Source organism: Amblyomma maculatum, chromosome 8 (assembly GCF_055883805.1).
Source record: "Amblyomma maculatum isolate TAMU_Amacu chromosome 8, ASM5588380v1, whole genome shotgun sequence".
Taxonomy (NCBI): Eukaryota; Metazoa; Arthropoda; class Arachnida; order Ixodida; family Ixodidae; genus Amblyomma; species Amblyomma maculatum.
In genome coordinates, this window is record NC_139351.1 from 128,246,444 (window position 1) to 128,265,849 (window position 19,406).

Consider the following 19,406-nt stretch of genomic DNA (forward strand, 5'->3'; position numbering starts at 1 on the left):
ACTTCAGTACCCTCCACATTGGGACCGCGGTGGCTGGGAAGAACCAGTACAAGAAGAGCTGCAGTGAAGCAGCCGGTCGGAGCAGAGGCGGTGTCGGCCATGCGAAATCGGTCGGATTATGGAGGGAAGTGCGATCACGCTGCGCAGCGTGTCATTCGCACACCCTGAGCCCTTGTGTCCTTACACCAGCTGCTGGCCTGAATGCCCGCATCGCTGTCGCTTGGCAGCGCGCGCTCGGAAGCCCCGCTTTTGTGTCCCACTTGACTAAGTGACCCTAAAGGGACCCGCCTCGGTGCCCCTGTCGGCGGTTCCGCTTTCCTGACCAGCGTCGGATTGAGACAACTTGTTCGCGCGTCGAGCGTGCTCGCCGGCGCGCTTGATCGCGGCTGGCGAGACTTTTCTCCGGCCGCCAGATGCCGTGAGAACGCCGAACTACTAAAGCTCCGGCTACCGGTGTTTGCGGCCGTGTACCGCCCATTGTGTCCCTTTGTGTCGGGATTTGCTGTCGCTGCGGCGACGCCTCTGTTTGGTTAGGTCGTGTTCGGTCGCCGAGGAATAGACTTGTGTGCGGGGATTTCGCGGTGCTCGCGTTTGAGAAGGTGGAAAGAAGCCGCGTTCTGCGGGCCGGTCAACTATGATCAATGATGGGATTTTTCGCGGGGAGAGGCACAGAGTAGTGGCTGGTAAAGCGCTGATCGCGTTTTGAGCAGGGATTATCAGTGCCCGATTTCTTAGGATCAGACAGAGCTTCGGCGCTGGGATCGTTTTGTGAATAGAGAACAATGGCCCGCTATAGGAGTCCGGATTTCGCACGACTCCCAGGAATGATTCTACGCATGCGCAGAGCTGCACTAAATATCTGCGCCCATTGCGGAAAAGACCGTACAGATAGGTCTGTATCGGAAGAAAATTCGTAGTCAGTAGTTGCAGTGAATAGTGATCGAGGTTCTTTTTTATTTCTTAGTGCGCTGTGGTCGTGGTGTATATTTGGGAAAGCAGCAGTTATAAAAATGATTTCTTAACCACGTAGCCCAGCTAGTGCACGCAGATAACACTGGAAAGTTTCGATCATATTCTGTTGAATCCACTTAAGGCAACCTGCACTGCCTAGGTGGCGCTGCAGTTGTTCCAATGTTAGTAATGTAGAAGCAAAAATTCAATAAATAGAATGATGATATAGTTAAACAATCTAAAACAATAATTATGATATAGGGGGAAAAAATGTAGCAACTTCTACCACCCCGTTTCAAAAGTGACGCTCCTATATTCCATCCATCCATCCAGCGCGCCTCCTTTTGTTAGCCGCTTGGTTCGCGATAAATGACCGAGGATATTCAGCAGCATTATAGATACGCGTGTGACAGATAACTTCTTGCCCAGGCGCTCTCGATGTAGCCCAGTTATTCGACACAGATCGTACAAAGCTTCGACAGAGCGTGCAATCGGATCCCCTCATGCAGGTGGCGTGAAAACGCCCTGCGAAAGCTCAGTATTTGCTTTTCTTTTCACAAGGATATGTGTTGCGGCATGTCGATCGACACAGCAAACTTCGTTGCTGGCTGCCTATTATTAACGACGGTACGTAAGAACTCTGACAAGTTTGAACATATATATAGCTTCAAAAGTACCGGTGCGATAGCCGGCTTCTATAGCTCAGTCCGTACAAGGGATTGGAATCTAAATATATTGACCAGGATTTCATCAGTGTTTTGCAGCTTTTAGTGCTAAAGATGTAGTCGGCACGCTAATACCCCGAGCAAAATCTTGTCTTACTTGTGTAGCCGAGCAAGTTCTACAAAGTTATGCCTGCGCACAGTACCAGCTGCATATATCAACGCTGTAACAGCCAAGCATAGTCATGGCGCTGTGCCTACACATGATAGCATTGACTGATGACCTTCATGGCTTGGCATTTGATCTGACCATGCCCCTTTTGTATGGGCATTTGACCTTGACAATTAGAACTAAATCGCCTCCGATGCTAGAGTCGACGGCGACGCAACGACTAACCCATGATGCTTCATTCACTCAGCCAATCAATAAAAGCGGCGATTTACTTGGTATCAAACCTGTGTCGAATTTCAGCCAGCTGCAGAAGGCAATATTAAAACTTTAGCCACATTTCATGCATATTTTATTTCACATATTTTGTCAAATAATCATTCAATTTAGATCGATCGAACAATTTTCTTTTCCTTGCTAGAAACAATTGAAACACTTGTACTGGCTGTTACGATGTGTTTTTCTTGGTTTCAGGTACTTGTGTTGCTCTGACGTAATGTTTCACGCCATAATAAAAATTCCGTTATTCAGCTAAAAAGGAGTCTTATTTCTTCTTCCTGTAGCAGTTTGGAAAATCGAGCATTAAAAAAAAAAAAAAAAAATCTGCGATTACTCCTCAAAACTCCTTAGAATCCGATGAAAGTTCTCTTTTCACCGAGTTCTATTAATAAACTCCCTCAACCATAAATGCGATCTCGTCGAATGGAATATCGCTTTGAGCCGCGTTGGAAGACGCCTGAGTTAATTTGGAAGCTCGTAATTTACAAATGGCGGATTCTTGCGGACGTTATAGGGTCTCAGTTCCTCTGGTCGTGTATTAGTGGCCATCAGGCAACATGATTTCCTTTCTCAGCCCCATTGTCAAACACGATGGGGCTCGGGGACCGTGGTCGCGTGCTCTGCACGCTGAACTTGCGCCGCATGCTCGGGCGTGGAATGCCTCAGCGCGGGTGGCATCGCCCTCCGATGCTCTTGGGCGCTGCAGCCGCCAAGCGATGAGCACCGCCGCTTCATTTGCATCCGTATTTGCATTTATCGAGCCCTTTTACGGCAATCGATGCTGCTGCTGATGCCGCGTCTCGCGTGCGGCTTTTCCTTTCGCCTCCGATATCTCCTTTCTGTTCATGTCTGCCCGCTTGCAGTCTTCGTCGCGCGTCGCCAGCATGCGTTGCATGCCTGCGCGTGCATTTGCGCGAGCATGCACGCGCGACTGGAATGCTTTTCGCTGACCTCGCGTCGTGCGCCAGTCGGAAATGCTGTCGCAACAAACAAACGCGATCGGAAATAGCGCGCGTCAGTCGATTTTCTTTTCTCGGGTTGCTTGTTCTCTCGATATCTGCGATGTGCCTTTATCTCTCCCTCTTTTCTTTGCAGCCTTCTATTTTTTTTTTTTTTTGCGCATCCTCCGCCGTGGTTCCTTTCTCCCCCCCCCCCCCCTCCTCTTTTTCAACCTCTCAAGAAATGCGGCGGCCCCGGGGCAGAATCTTACCCGCCACAATCTCACTCTCGTTACTCAGCCTGTCTTATACTCTTTTTCTTGCTCGCTACACACAACCGCTCCGCTTATCGATCGACAGAACCTCACATTTGAATATCTGCATATAAGCGTAGTGCCTGGTTTGTCCTTTCGCCTTGGAAATATTTCATCCGCGCTTATCGGGGGAATTAAGGGGACCGCGCTATGATATGTCATGTATCGGCGCAAGCTGCGAAGGCTTCGTCAGTGCGTTGTCGGTGGTGCGCGTCCGCCGCGCGGTCGCATCCATCGCTGGACATGTCTCGCGTGTCGCGGTGCGCTTCTTCCTCGAACGTATAAATTATTGACGCACTTGACGCGCGTGGGTAAAGGGAGTTGTCGAACAAGGTTGAGCTCTTATCCCGAAGCCAAAGACGATGCTCGATTGGGAACACTTTGGGCTGGGTGTGTCAAGAAAAGTTAAAAAAAAAAATAAAGATAAAGATAAATTTTCTTTAACTCTGAACGTCTCGCGACGTTCGAAGGAAAGGCTCCGGAGAGCGTTTCTGAATATATAGCATACATGTATGGAATGGCAGTTATGGCACATAGGCGAGCCGAAAGTTGTCCGCTGTTTTGTCGTTCTATCTGTTGCTCAGGTTGCTAGACGCTCTATCAAAATGATTGCTGCTTGAAAAAAAAGAAAAAGAAAACATTTGCCCTTTCGGTAAGTAAAAACGTACTCATCAGATACTGATCTTTAAACTAGCGCTTAAGCAATAGGTCAGATGATTGAACAGATTTCTTGGAAGCTTGTTATTGTCTTGTGTACGATGACTCATCAAAAAATCACAGCGTCTTTAGAGCAGTGTAGTAGCTAAGGAACGAAGCGGAAATGGTTCTGTGTTGTCTGTGACTGGAATTAAGTAATTTTATAAAGAAATATTTGCAACCCTTGAACTTTCTTCACGTCCCATAACTGATGCACACTTCTTTCTAAGTTTCTCATTTCACATATTACGACGTTATTTGTATCCCTTCTCTTCTCCTAAAGGTGACGGTAGGCATGAACCTTCGCTATAAATATAGTACTGGCTTTTATTGCACGAGTAAGATCACATAGTTTAAGAGGCAATTAACCATATGTATAGATATGCAATTCACTGGGATAGGATATACCCGTGATATACCGGGTTTGCCATGGCCTGCTGGTAAACACGCCTGCACGTAACACGCCTGCGCTGTGTTGTGATGTGAAGCCGGCTATCAGGTTGACATCTGTGGGCCTTTTAACGCGGTCTACTTTTTTCTTTCTTGGCTATAATATTTGGAGGACGAATTTCAATTATGCAAATAATGCACACCCTCTGAAATAAGAAAGCTAAGAGCTAATTAACGTTTTTGTTAATTCGACAACTAATTGAAGCATTCTGCCCCTGGTGCTCTCCATGGGTCGCAATTCAGCCCCGGGCCTGAAATAAATCTAAAACAATTTCTTTTTTCTAAAACTGTAGACCTGTGGAAGTCAGGAATCCATTTCAAGAATTAGATCTAGAAGACAGAGAGCCCGAAGAGATGTGGACTGATGTTCGTGATATAATACAAGAAGTTGCTACTAAAGTAGTTCCAAAGCAAAAGAAATGCAAGAAAGCAAACTGGTTACCTGAAGAGGCTTTGCAAATAGCTGCCCTTACAAAAATGAGTTTTGAAACTCTATTGTTGGACTATTGACCGCCTTTTGAATTTATTGAATTTCGATAGACATTCAACCCCAGCTGAGTGCAATCTTTACGGGGCCAACAGAATTTTCATTGTGTTCTACCCAATAGACTTTTTGTGCTATTTTTTCTATGTGCTTTTTGTTGTCAGTTTTCAACGTTCACGAACAATTAGCGTGTACTGTTCATGCTGACCCATGTTTCTAAGTAGTTTTAGGCACAAATGATAAAAACATGATGTGACAATTTCGTTATGAATTTTTGCTCTAACTTGTAATCAACTATTGGCCACATTCTGCAAAGGGAGATATAATAGCAGCATGCAGTTGCGTGCTCGTTCATGTTATATAAAAGTACATATTAACGGTGCACACTTAGCTCAAGCTTCGCAACACAGTGAAAATATGCCCTAAAAACTTCATGATGGCAAAGCCTCCACTAATAATGCAAATACATTGTTGAATGTCAATCAGAATCCGTAATGAATCAGCTTCTGTATGTCGCAGAAGGTAACTTTAGTGGTAGGACATATTTTATATTTATCATAAAACAAGTTCAGTGAGTCATCATACTAACAAACAGGATCCTAGATTGAACCTACCATGTAGGGCAGGACAGAGCTTTTTTAAACCAGTTGCAAAGTTCACTATATATATGCTTCAGGGTCTGACATTCTGCCCAAGCCTAGGTATTTTTGCCCGTAGCTTTTGCCGCAAAATGAGGCGCAGTCTGTATTGGATCCTCCACCGCTGTATGTCTTTGGAGAATTTTACTGTTATTTTTTTCTTTTCCTTCCTTTCTTAAAGTGGACACCATGCTAAAATGAAGTCACTTTAAACATTGAGGGGTTCTAATAATGACGGATTGATCCCACGCATACTATAGAGTTAACACGCATAGCAAAAACATTCGCGTATGAAATAAAAAGAAAAAAAAAAACAGGATTGCAGGCGTCTTCTATCGGCGACTCGTCTTTTCAAAGAAGCGTTCGGCCACTGCCTTGCTCCTGTCCACACGTCCACACCCATCTTTCCCCCGTGCCCGCGAACGGCGCCAGCATGTCCGGAGGGGTCGAGCGTTACTTCCTGTCGGCCGGGGGGGAAAAGGGGGGGGGGGGGGAGGGGTTGCTCCCTCTGGGTCTCTGCTCTCTGCCTTCTCCGTGGTTTGTCTTCACGGAGATGACCTTGGCTGCAGCATAGCTGGAGTCGCGCAGCGGGGGCGGCGGCTCCCCCTTTTCACCGAAGCTGTTCTTCCCCGTTTTCTTTGCACGCAGACGCGGGTACGCTGAGTGCGGCGATGTGCCAGTTCAGTTGGCGTTTTCCCGCCACCGTGGTCGCATCTTGCACTGTGAGCGAAGCACCGTATGTAGGTTTTTCGCTGGTGATTATCACGAAGATCGTTTTGTTCAAATTGGAGCGCGAACGTACGCATTTAAGTCTTCGGAGGAATCCGCTCTTGGGTGGCAGCTTCTGCGCAAGGAGGACGTGTTTAAAGGGGCCCAAAACAGCCTTAGCGATACAGTTTCCCTATGCCTAGTATGTGAAAGAATGTCGATGTAAGATAACCTTCCCGCAAAAATTTTTTAAATGCGGCATTTGGAAGCAGAGTTATTTGCAATCAAATTTTGAATATCTGCGCCTTCGCGGCTTTCCTCCTCTTTTCAACTTTTTAGCGCGCGCAAAGGCTGACCCTCCTCCAAGGCCTCGCCCACTGACACGTCACAACTGACGCATCTGCGCTTTTACTTTTTTTGCTTAGCGCCGCACGCCGCAACTTCCGTTTTGGCGCGCTTGCTTGCCGACGCGCCGCCGGGGGCCTCTTGTCGTCTGCTTCATCGTCATCGGCCTTCGGCACGAACTCGCGAAAGTTTTGTTGCCACGCTATACATCCCTAGCGTTGACCTCACCTTCGATTTTGTGTTACGTCGTGTGCGCGACGGGTGCAGAACAGTTCTGGGCTAGACTGGTCACTCTCTTGAGTTCGTGAAGGCAGTTATCGAAGCGCTGAATTGTTGTTGACGGGACATGAGCGGGAGGTTGTTACAGTGTGCAGTCCCTGGCTGCGAAGGTATTGCTAGTGACGGCAGGAAAAACATTCTGCATCAAGTGCTTCAAAACGCCAACCTCCGGAAACAGTGGCTACAGATCATCGGATAGCCAGCATCGGTGATGAGAGCGTTTATCTACGTTTGCTTTACCCGGATATGTGGTTCGCGATTTTGGGATCCCAACAAGACTGAGTCTGCATGACGGAGCGGTACCAACGCTGTTTCTTCCAACCCTGCCGGTAAGTGTAAAATGAAAAGATTGTGATAATATTAGCTTTAGACGCGTTATCACAGTGCAGAGTGGATTGTTTTTTTTTTTTTTTTTTTTTTTTTTTTTTTTTTTTTTTTTTTTTTTTTAACTCAGGCGATCTTGCTCGGCGTTGTGGCATGCATATAGCAAGATTTGTCATGATCACTGTGAACTACACTGCTCAAAATAAACTAGTGGCGAGCTTACGATGGGATTTTATTATTTTTTAATGTTATGCTAGTCGACCCCACGCACCAATGCACAAATATAAGCCGTATACTATCATCGTCGGGGTTTAGCAGCGGATTCTTCAACGGCGTGTACTTGTGGGGGTCGAGTCCCATCTCGGTACTCATTCGCCGAAGTCGCTTTTCAAGCTCGGGGCCCATAATATCCGTACCGCAGCAAGGGCATGAGATGTTAGCGAAAGACTAGAAATTCAGAATCGAGATCGCAGAGAGCGGTCTTCCGGGCGTTGCGGAGGGAAACTCTCTCGTGCACCTTGCCCGAACCTTGAAACCTCCGTGTTTAGGTTCCTCTTGCTTTTGACTATATGATGCCCCTTCGTGAAAGATAACGATCGATTGTAAACAAAAAAAAAAAAAAAAAGGAAGGGGATGAGGAGAAGGGGACTGCGTAGTTGTGCGCTGTGGTGTAGTTTGTCAGCCGCGGTTCGGCGTCAGCTGACTGCAACGGCGAACACGCGCGCCGACAGGAAGTAAACAAACTCTGTTCGGTGCCCGATTATTATCGCAGCATGACTCCCGCCCTGTAGCTTTTTTTTTCTTTTTCCTTTTTTAACGCCGTGTGGTGTTTGTACAGAGCGCACCCTGAAATGTCGCGCGGATGGAGCCGCGTCCAAGTTTACCAACCGAGGCGGCCAGGAATTAGAAACACGTGAAAACCGAGATGGGCGTTGATAAAAAGAAAGTCAGGAATGAAGAGATGGAAACAGAAAAAAAAAAAAAAGTGCCAAGAGGCTTTACCCTTCAGCAAGAGCGGGGGGAGGGGGGGGGGGGGGTCGCGAATGAAACGTTATCACTCGCGTGAACTGGCTTAGTCGCTCAAAGTTGTGCCTCTTTATCCCTAAGCGATCAGCTGCCGATCGGAAGTGTAAGAGTTGGTTTTGACAGGAGCGTAGACAGGAGTTATATACACAACTAGATTTTTCCTGCGGAAAGGGGGGGGGGGGGGGGGGGATTACCCACAACAAGGGAAGAGGCTCCTTGCTCCTTGAGCCATTTGCTCCAAATGGCTCACCGACAGCAATAAGAGCAAGAGCCTTCTCCGGTTCCTAACGGAAAATAATTTTCACGGGTTCTTATAATATGCCTTATGGCAAGCTTGCGTAATAAAAAAAGAAAAAACAGCACGCGCATGCAGTAGTGCAACGATCGAGTGACACATTCGGCACAATGTTACAAGTGGCTCACAAATGCACATTTATTTTTGTCCCAGCTTTTCCAGGAACAGCGGGTGCAGATCATCAGCCAGCTGGATGGAATGGAAGTGGACCTCGCAGGAGATGGGCGTTGCGACTCCCCGGGCTACAGCGCCAAGTACTGCACGTACAACGTTGTTATCATTCAGACTGACCATATTCTACAATGGGAACAGGTAAGAATAGGAGAGGTAAGGCAATGCTGCGATATGAAAATTGGCAAGCTGCAATTCATATTAACTGTGTGAAGTCAGCTGCAGTGCCCAATAGTGCGAGCAGGGGGCCTGGCCTCAACTTAACGAGTCTCAGTGCAGTCTTTAACAAAAGGCGACAATTTCTGCATATTATTAGGAGAAATTATTTTCAGCCTCACCAAGAGTGCCCTTGGCAAGTGCTGCTTGCATGTCTATACATAAAAAGAATCAAATTAATCATTATATAATACAAACAATTGAATTACAAAACGTTTTATCGTTGCAAACATTGGTGAAGAGGTACATTTGCTGACATATATTATTATGTAATGAGTTTTTAATTTCATCTACAGACCACCACCCAGCTATCTGGACATATTGCAAGAGCAGCAAATCGCCCATACAGCACTACTTTGATGCTTGGTGCATAACTAAAGATGCATGCAGTTGCTTGCTTTAATAATTAGGGCGAATACATGGTAATAACAATATTCTATACTGCATTTAAGAAGTTGGAAGCTTTGAGCAGGTCAAAGGGCTGTGAAGCAATAGAACCATGGATCCAGACAATCACAAGTCTATGTTGCTGCCCTGGGCCAGGGTAATGGTGACCTGATCATCAGCATGTAGCAGCCTGTTGAACCACATATGCGATAAGCGTGATGGCCATGATAGACCATACATCAAATTCCTGCATTAGCTCCTTGCAAACAGGCAATGGATGAGCAGAGGTAATCTGTTTTGCTTAGTTTTTTTTTTGTAAAGTTTTCACTTTGATGTTGTTTGGAAGGTGCACGGCTCACACTTGTGGCATTTGTCAACCAATGATAAATTTAAGAGATAGGTAATGCAAATAGAACTTCACAGAAAAACTTTGTATACATTCGCACATAACAGGAAGTTCACATATGACATAGCTGAGAAAGAAACCCCTAATGAAGTGAAGAAACAGAATAATGTAAATGTGAGTGCTGAGACTGCAAGATATTTTAATACTGAGGCAGCTTGGTTATACATGCTAGTATGGAACACAAATACAATGGGATTTTCCATACTGTCCTATACTGACAATTTTAAAGAAGACAAAGTGTAGCATGTTTGCTCGACAACATCTCTTAGATTTCTTTTCACCGTAATATAGTAGTACAAGATCTGGGGTGTTTTTAAGAATATGATGCTAAAACTGTTTTCAGCTGCAATGCAGCAGCTGTAAGCAGGTTCAGCATCTACGATTGACTAGAACACACACCAACACTGCAACTCATCAGCCAAATATTTATATATTTTTTTATGTATATATTTTTAACAGATTCATGTGCTTTCAAGAAGCTGAACTCCATTCTGAAGAACTCCCAGTTTTTGATTGACACTCGACAACTGTCTCCCAAAGCCCAAACATCTTCCCTTGAATCTTTTCACAACTTTGTCATCAAGTTTGCTCCCAAATCAATTGCATACTCGGATGGTGGGATGCAAGTAAGGTTTGTTGAATGAAAGAGAAGACTAAGACATTATTTTTCCCTCCAGTGTGACTATGTAGTCCAACTTTTCTGCATGGCATGTGCAAACAATAAGTCCTTGCATGAAGCTTTTAATGTATGTACATAATATTGTCATTATAAAAGGAACAGAGACCATAGGAAATAGAACACAGTGCAAAAAAGAAGACCAGAAGTTCATATCATTTGCTCCATTTCCTTTTGCTCCTTTTGATTCTTCAACTTGCTAAGCAGCCCATTGGAACTTGCAACTAAGCAGATTGCTTTTAGTTCGTGCTATGGAATAGCCCTGGAGGGCTGAAAAATTGCTTTGTGACCAATTTCAAGCACCTCAAAACAGTCATTCTCATGGTCTAGTGCTGAGGTTTAGAGAAAAAAAGTTCAAAGGTTTTTTTTTTGTTTTTGTTTTTTTTATTGTGAGGAGGGGGAAGCTGTTGTGTTACTGGACGCATTTGGCGCCTTCTTTTTATGGAAGTTGGGCTTGACTTCAGTCTTCTTAGTGCAGTGCTTGATCTGGAGCTCTCATGTTATCAGGCCAGGTAAATTGAGACCCTACAATTGCGATTCACAGGAGTCGACCCTGACATCTGCCAAAAAAAGTGCCCTCCACGTAACTCAATCCCAACTTCTGCATAAAGTAGGCATTCAATGCACCTTATGAGCCAGCTGCCACAATCCTTCCATCCTGATAGTAAATACACTGCTGTAAAATTAGCTAAACTTATCTTGTGTCTTTCTTTTCGAAACTTGGAACACTTCCATGTCAAAGGTAGTTATCATACATTTGGAGGAGACTGCAGTGCACACTTCTGACATTCAAGGATGCTTCATATAATATGGTAAAAACATATTTGGTAGAATGGTAGCACTAGCCATTCTGTAATCCCCTTCCGTGGAAAAAGTGAGACAGGAGGCTATAGACATACTGCACAGGCTACCAAGGGTCCTCATTGAAAGTCATTGCTGTTATATTAGAATAGGCAGATGGGATGAGATAAAGAACAGTGCACCAGGAATACATACAGACAAAAATGACATGAGCTGAGACACTGCAATGACACAAAGTTGGGGGCGAGTATGGAGGGCTGGCTGGAAAAACACTTTGTCTCTCTTTTGTGCTCCTCATCTTAGTGCAGTCCCAAGACAAAGGTAGTTTTTAAAGAACTGGAAGTTATCAGCGCAAGTTTCCGACCCCTCTAGAACCATCTCGAATGTCCCAAAGCTAATGTATTGAAACTGAAAGAATGCTCAAGGTTCACTTGATCACTTTGACTAATGATGATCGCTAGAATACCACAGCAGGGAGAACACGGGTGATCCACGATATGAAGTTGTATAGCCCATGTCATACATTCATTTTTCTGCTTGAAGATCATTGCATCACATTTTTAATTTGATATAAAGGCGCTGGATATAGAAGCTAAAACAAAAGCAATCTCTGCTGCAGTGATTTGAATATAATGCATAATGGTTTCTTATAGTAGCCTCTACTTGGTATAATTTTGCTAGTAGGCAACAAGAAACACATTTTTTTCCAAAGTATGAGAAATTTATTCATATTTACCTTCTTTTTAGGTCACATCTGGCTGTTATTCACTTCAATGAAAATTCTTCTAAGCTCCAGGCACAGAAAAAGAAAGGAGAGGACGGCTGGAAAGTGAAAATGGCAAAATCAAGAAAAGGACATTTCAGTGCCGCTTCAGTGAAAATGGAGCATACTTTTTGTAAGTTAAAACTTTGTTTTACTTATATTATTACACAAAAAACTAAGTGAACTGTTGTAATCACGATGGCTATTTCGCGCAGTGTACGTCCAGAGGCTCCTCCAGGATGCGGAGAAACGGTCTCAGGGCTCTTCACACAGAGACACAGCTGCAAGCATAGCTTCAGAGCGCCACCTTATGATTGATGCCTATGAAAGACCGTCAAAAGAAGTAATTGCTGCACACAGGCACAGATTTGTGCTTCATCATTACTATTTAATTGCAAAGCACAACTGTCACTATACTTAACCCAAATGCTCAACAGACTGGCATCAACGAGGCACAGCATTGGCCGCTGGAGCCAAAACAATTGTTTCAATATGTTTGCTGCGACTAACAATAACTGGAGCGCAGTTTCATATGACTTTTTTTGTCGTAGTGAGTGCAGTCTTGTACCCATGTCTATGTGTTTCGCTTCTGGCTGCGGCCAAGCAAACGTGCACACAAAGCATGTTGCTGTTTGCTTATCGCGGCAACTCCACATGGTGTGCGACCCGCTCGCAGGCCCTTCAAGTATTGCATCAAAGCTGCCACTTGAAACAAAAAGTAGGAAAGACAGAGCAACTGTGGGTTCAGGGTGTGTGTAAAGCTAGATAGCGAATAATTATGCCGATCAGAGTTGTTCAGCTTCTTGAGGTCAAGCTGGAAGTAAATGGAAGTAATTAAAGTGAGCCGACTTCACAAGTGACCATGTCACATCTCTCTTTTCACAGGCTCACTGTTCCGCATCCATTAAGGTCCACAGTTTACAAGACAACAGTGTAATTGCGCTTATTATTATTATGTGGGCGATATAATAATGTGTTCTTAGCGATAATTTATACTGCTGAGCGACTAAGAAAGCACAACACTTCGCTGCGGAGAGTTTTTTTTTTTTTTTTTTTTAATAACGTCAATTGTTTACCCTCAGGACATAATGGAATATGCTCTAGGACTTATCTAGAGAAATTCTGTAGGCCTTCTCTCGAAATAAAGTTGTTTTCTTTGTTTCTTCGGTGCCTCCTCATCACTGCACGTCATGTGAAACCTTGCAAGGGGCAGATACAGCATGCGAATGCTAATACGTGTTTACCGCGGCGTCTTGTATCTCACCGGCCTAACCGCTCAGTAGTTTGTGGTGAAACTGCACACGGAGCTTTGATATTGCGGTAACTTTTATTTACTCGCAGTAAGTTAGGTAAGGGTACTTAATTCGCTGCTGCTGCGTACAATGCGAACCCGCAATCTGCGCCAGTATCGGGGGCCGAAAGCTGCCAACGCCGGCACATGATACCACGGGTTCGCGCATCGCGCACGGCCAAGCCAGGTAGGTACAGTTGTCTTAGCTAATTTACTATAAGGCAAAGGTTTATAACCTACAAACTTACTACGAGACAAAATGCAACCTCCGTGAGTAGTTTCACGCAATCAAGTCAACGGTTAAGACGGTAGGATTTTAATAGCCGCCACAGTAATGATGCATCACAACAATGACTAACTCATTGCCCCTGTGAAACTGTCGCTTATCTGTGCGCTATGTTCAAGCTAGTAAACACATTACTTACCAGCGTATGTTGTCGCCTTGACTTGATCCGAGGTGCGTATTTTGGTTTGGTGGACACAGGAACGGAGCAGCGGTTGCCTCCGAAATTTTGCTGCACTACGTAAGGCGCAGTGGATTGGGGCCCGACATTTAAAGCACCGACTTAATGTTGTAAACCTGTAAGCCGACTTCGAAGTTCATTTCGCATGGGCGACACAAGAAACGAGAACATTCACAGGCGGAAAGTGCCCCGCAAGTACACTGCAAGGAACTGAAACGAGATCGCCGCTCGCGACCGCGCCGCGATTGCCGTGGTGCCTGCGCGAAGGGCAAAGATGCGCGCGTGCGCGCGCGAGACCGGAAGTGCAGGAAAAAAAAGCTTTGAAAAAATGTTTCTGTCTACAAAACATCCTAATTTTCTTTCCTGATAATTAAATGTTAAGCGTATTTCGAGTTCTCTGGCATAAGCGATAGTTTAATGGCTGTGTGACGTCGTAAAGAAGCAGACCAATAGTCATTCGAAAACGCATGCACGTAGCAGCGTTGCACAGAGAAGGAGGAGGACTGGCAAAAGTCGAAGGAAAGAACGCGCCAACTTTCGAATGGGATTGTGGGACCTGCACTGCGCGTAGACGTGTATTATTGCGTTCAAATGTGTATCGCAGCATAATCTAGCGACTGAGATAGTTTGTCAGGAGTGCTCGGGAGGTGTTTGTGGGCCCCTTTAAGAAGTTCAACAGTCGCAGGCGTTTTGGATTCTAGGCGAAAAGCCGGCGCGGGCGGAGGGAGCGTCTGCACTTTGGTGAGTGTTTTACTTTTTCCTATTCGTGTTTGTGCCAGTCTTGTACAGTGTGTGCTATGAGGTGAAGCACGCATGTAAATATTTCTAGCAGGCAAACCAGCCTCATCGGAAAAAAAGAAGGAGGGGGAGAGAGAGAGAGAACGAGGCTTGTCTCTACGCGGACGCTGGGGCCGATGGAACGCCAGCTGGAATGGCGACATTTTCTTTCTTTTTTTAACCGGTGACCGGTTTTGACGGATTGTTCGGCACAGTGCTGTACTCTTTCGATACGCTACTCGCGCTGAGACGCTGAGACGGACACATTATCGAGATCATAATATGCCTCTGTCACACATTGTGGATTATTGAATCTGTGCAGCTCCACCATTTTTGCAGTGTTTGTTTTTGTTTCCACTCATTTTAGTGCCTATAGTTGGTAATTTTGCTTCAAGTTTTCTGGGTAGTAATGCTTGTGACTTGCGCTTTGCTATTTATATTCACAATGGGATCTTTGACGGCAGCATATATTGTTTATCAGGGAGAAATGAACGATGTGGTAGTGCTGCCGAGCTGTGGAGGCGGCGGTCGATGCCGTGTAAGCAGTGAAAGACAGTGACAACTAATTTTAGACAAGAAATTTCTTGAGCTATGACGTGGAGCAGCGCACAAATGCCTTTGCTCTATTTTTAGGTTAGTATATACCGCAGCTTAATTATGATTTATATTGTTTATTTCAGCATCACATGCGAGGAGTTCCCGGACGTATCAGCGTTTTACGCAAAAAACAGCCTGGCGTCATACCTTGCACATGAATTGAAATAAAGCAAATAAACAACCCAGCTCATGTTATGGGTTCACCAAAGATGCATATTTTTTCTTTCTCATTAACGCGCATTTTTTATTCTGTGTTCCCTTTCCGCTGCGGATTAACAGAAAATGCTGCGTGATCAACGGTTAGCCAGGAGCAGGCACGAGGTGGTTTACATTAATGCAAAAGTAGCACAGCACATATCCTTGCTGCGGTCAGTCAACACATTCTATGTTCTGCTCGACCAATCAACAATTTAGTCAGTTTAGTGTAGGTTAATGAGTGAGTAAGTATAATGGGGCTTAAAAGATCAAGATCTGTTTTGTTCTTTTATGCCTCACTATGCTTATCATTAACCAGCACTGATCAGACAGGATTGTTGATTGGTCGGGCAGAACATAGAATGTGGTGACTTATCGCAGCTAGGAGATGTACTGTACTACTTTTGCATTAATGAAAATCACCCCGTGTCTGCTCCTGGCAAACCGATGGTCGTGTACTATTTTCTGTTGTTCAGGAGTGGAAAGGTAGCAGAAAATCAAAAAGCGTCACTTGCAGAGTTTCTGAAGCATTTGAGCCTGAAATCAACAGAATTTCAGTTGCGCGAATTCCAAAAGCGCTCTTAAGAAACACATGGGCCACTATTTCATAAGCGCTCATCAAGAGGGCAACACTGCATCATCCAAGATGTTGCCGATTATCGACAGACTTTCAATAGCGTGTATTGACACAACGCTTTCGAATTTCTATAGAAACCCTACATGCATTTTTGTAAGGGTGAGGAAAGGAGGATGGCAAAAGTTATGGGGGAAAGAGAAAGATACAAGGTTCTCAATGCGGATTTTAAGAAAATAGCAAGGAGAGATAAGAATGCCTTCCTGAACATACAGTGCCAAGCAGTTGAGGACAACAGCCAATTAAGGAACACAAGAGCTCTGTATAAGACAATCAAAAATATCAGAGGAAGCTTCTGTGCTAAGCTGGGCGTGATAAAGGACAAACGAGGCGAGGACCTCACTGAAGCCTCAGAGATAAATAAGAGGTAGCAGTAATACACAGAAGAACTGTACAAGAAGGACCCGGATGTGCAAACCCAACATAAGACGGTTGTGATTACTGATCTCGAGCCGGGCATCCTGAAGAGTGAAGTTGAATGGGCCTTAGGCAGCCTTGCTAAGAACAAAGCTAGCGGAATTGATGGCATTCCAGCTGAGTTGCTTCAAAACCTCAACCATGACGCTGTTAACATTCTGCATACATTATGTCAGAAGATTTGGACAACCCTGCAGTGGCCACAGGATTGGAGGAGGTCAGTTTACATCCCCATTCTAAAGAAAGGCAGTGCCAAAGATTGTTCCAACTACCGCACGATCGCGCTTATTTCGCATGCTAGCAAGGTGATGTTGAAAATCCTCAAAGGAAGACTGCAGCAGTATGTGGATCGGGAGCTTCCGGACGTGCAAGCTGGGTTTCGCAAGGGCAGAGGAACTAGAGACCAAATTGCCAACCTTCGCTGGATCATGGAAAAAGCAAGAGAGTTCCAGAAACCCATCTTCTTCTGCTTTATTGATTATGCGAAAGCGTTTGACTGCGTAGATCACAGCAGATTGTGGCAAGCTCTCCAAGAGATGGGAGTTCCAATTCACCTCATCTGTCTCCTCAGGAACCTGTATGAAGGGCAAGAGGCCACAGTCAGAACTGGGCATGGTCTTACTGATTGGTTTCCGATTGATAAAGGAGTGAGGCAAGGCTGCATACTGTCGCCCTGCCTATTAAACCTATATGCAGAGTGCATCATGAGGAAGGCCGGTCTGAACGAGTCTTCAGATGGAGTGAAGATTGCTGGAAAACGCATCAACAGCCTTAGATATGCGGATGATACCACTTTAATGGCAGAAAGTGAAGTGGAACTCAAGAGACTTCTGATGCGCGTACAAGAAGAGAGTGAGAAGTTTGGGCTTAAACTGAACATTAAAAAGACAAAGATCATGGCGTCTTGCCCTATCAAGTCCTGGAGCATCAATGGACAAGAAGTGGAAGCTGTGACAGATTTTCTCTTCTTGGGCTCCAAGATTACCTCGGAAGGAGACTGCAGCCATGAAATTAGGAGACGCCTGCTTCTGGGAAAGAGAGCAATGGTTAGCCTTGACCGCCTAGTAAAGAGCAGAGACATTAGTCTGCCAACCAAGATCCGTATAACTCGTGCTATGGTCTTTCCAGTTGTGATGTATGGATGCGAGAGTTGGACTGTGAAAAAGGCTGACCACCGAAGAATTGACGCGTTTGAATTGTGGTGCTGGCGAAGACTCTTGAGAGTTCCTTGGACTGCCAGAAGATCAAATCAGTCGATATTGTCGACCATAAACCCTGACTGCTCATTGGAGGGTCAAATTCTAAAGTTAAAGCTCAGCTACTTTGGTCATCTGATGAGAAGAGAGGAGTCGCTGGAGAAAGATCTGATGTTGGGAAAGGTTGAGGGTCGCTGGAGAAGGGGTAGGCAGCGAACGCGATGGTTAGATGCCATCCTCGAGGCACTGCAGATGAAGTTATGTGATGTTAGGAAGATAGTGAGAGACCGGAAGGCGTGGCGTGACATGGTCCATAGGGTCACAAAGAGTCGGACACGACTGAACGACTGAACTGAACTGAGACCTTGTAGAAAAAATACTTTGCGTAGACGCAGCTGCCGTTGCAGGCGATGCATGTTTGGAGATCAAAGGCGTTGTATTGTTAATGATCCCAGTGATTTGGGATAACTGGGTATCCTTCGTGATTGCCTTGTTCTACACCAGCTGGTGATTGTGACGAAACGTATAATGATCACGATTACAGGAGTGCATCACAATTGCAGGGATTGGAGGCTAAGCGTTTCCTTTCTTTTCCCAGGCCGAGGACAACATACCTGCTATAGCGTCCGCTTGTGTGTGTGTGTGTGTGTGTGTGTGTGTGTGTGTGTGTGTGTGTGTGTGTGTGTGTGTGTGTGTGTGTGTGTGTGTGTGTGTGTGTGTGTGTGTGTGTGTGTGTGTGTGTGTGTGTGTGTGTGTGTGTGTGTGTGTGTGTGTGTGTGTGTGTGTGTGTGTAAGCTTACGCCGGACAAACACTCCACCGCTCCTGTGCTCCCTACACAGCCTTTTCGCCGAGATGTGGCAGCGAGACGCCGCGGGATCAGAGACACGCCGGAGACAAGCGGCGAATAAAGAGCATCCCAGACGGCCGCCCCCGTCTGGGTGGCCGCTAATTACCTCGTTTCTCGCGAGAGTGTCCCGAAGCGCTCACTACTTCTGCCCCCACTGGTTGTGCTGCTGATGGCGATGACGCTGCCGCCGGTGGTGCTTCTCCAGCGTCGTTGTCACCGCCGCAAGAGGCACGTCCCACCCTCGGCAAGCACGTCTGGCCGATGCGACTTTTCCTTTTACTTCTTGCTCCAGGAACGCTGCTCCTGCGAGGACCTTGCGTTGATTGTGCAGCGTGTTCGCCGGGCGATCCCACACAACCGATCCCCTAACTGCTGTGCTGCCTGTGTTGTTTGCTGCTGATTATGCATGTGTGCATTGGTTCTTTGTGTGTTCTTTTTGTATGGTGCTCGTCTGGCGGTGAAGACTAACAACAGCGAGGCAAAGGGTTGAGAGCCACTCTGTCTTGTCGCGTAAATTGGTTGCTCTCGTTCTCCTCTTAATACTGGGCGGGAGGTATTACCATGACTCCGCGCTGTTTCACGTATAGGATTAATTCAGTTCCCGGTGTCGCCGCAGGTACACGATGGGACAATCAACTGAAAAGTAATAAAGAAAACTTGGAACCCTTAAAACGTAAGTATAAAAAAATGAAACAAATGAATGAATAGCAGCGCATGTTTCAATGTATAGATATGCACAATATAAAACAGTGTTATATTAGAGTCCACTATACCTGTGACATACGGACAAGTTCAATACCATTAGGTGCGTAATGTCTCAAGTTTTACCAACAAAGCAATATTACGTTTGAAAAAGAATTAAATTACATTACTAATTATTTTCCTGGAAATCGCGAAAATTTAAATAAATTGCATTACTAATTACTGCCCGCAGGAATAAGAACATTGCATTAAAGTTCTGCGGAACAAAGTGATTACCCCTTACATTATTTACTTGTTTTCATCCGCA

The 19,406-nt window shown here is 45.4% G+C and overlaps 1 protein-coding gene and 1 long non-coding RNA gene across 5 annotated transcripts in view; one reads left to right on the forward strand and one right to left on the reverse strand.

Annotated features, from left to right (window-relative positions):
• LOC146182538 (latrophilin Cirl-like) overlaps positions 1-19,406 on the forward strand; it is a 454,778-nt gene that overhangs the window by 45,377 nt on the left and 389,995 nt on the right. Inside the window, exon 1 of one of the 4 annotated variants that reach the window (XM_084577656.1) lies at positions 19,019-19,070. The exons of the other annotated variants lie outside the window; for them this stretch is intronic. The gene's annotated coding sequence lies outside the window, so the exon portion shown is untranslated. Of the gene's footprint in view, positions 1-19,018; positions 19,071-19,406 lie in introns of those variants that run through there. 4 annotated transcript variants of the gene reach the window in all.
• Positions 8,670-14,001, reverse strand: LOC146182539 (uncharacterized). The gene is made up of 3 exons (XR_014700354.1): positions 13,695-14,001; positions 11,952-12,037; positions 8,670-8,815 (listed from the first exon to the last, which is right to left on the reverse strand). It is a non-coding gene; the product is annotated as an uncharacterized LOC146182539 (long non-coding RNA).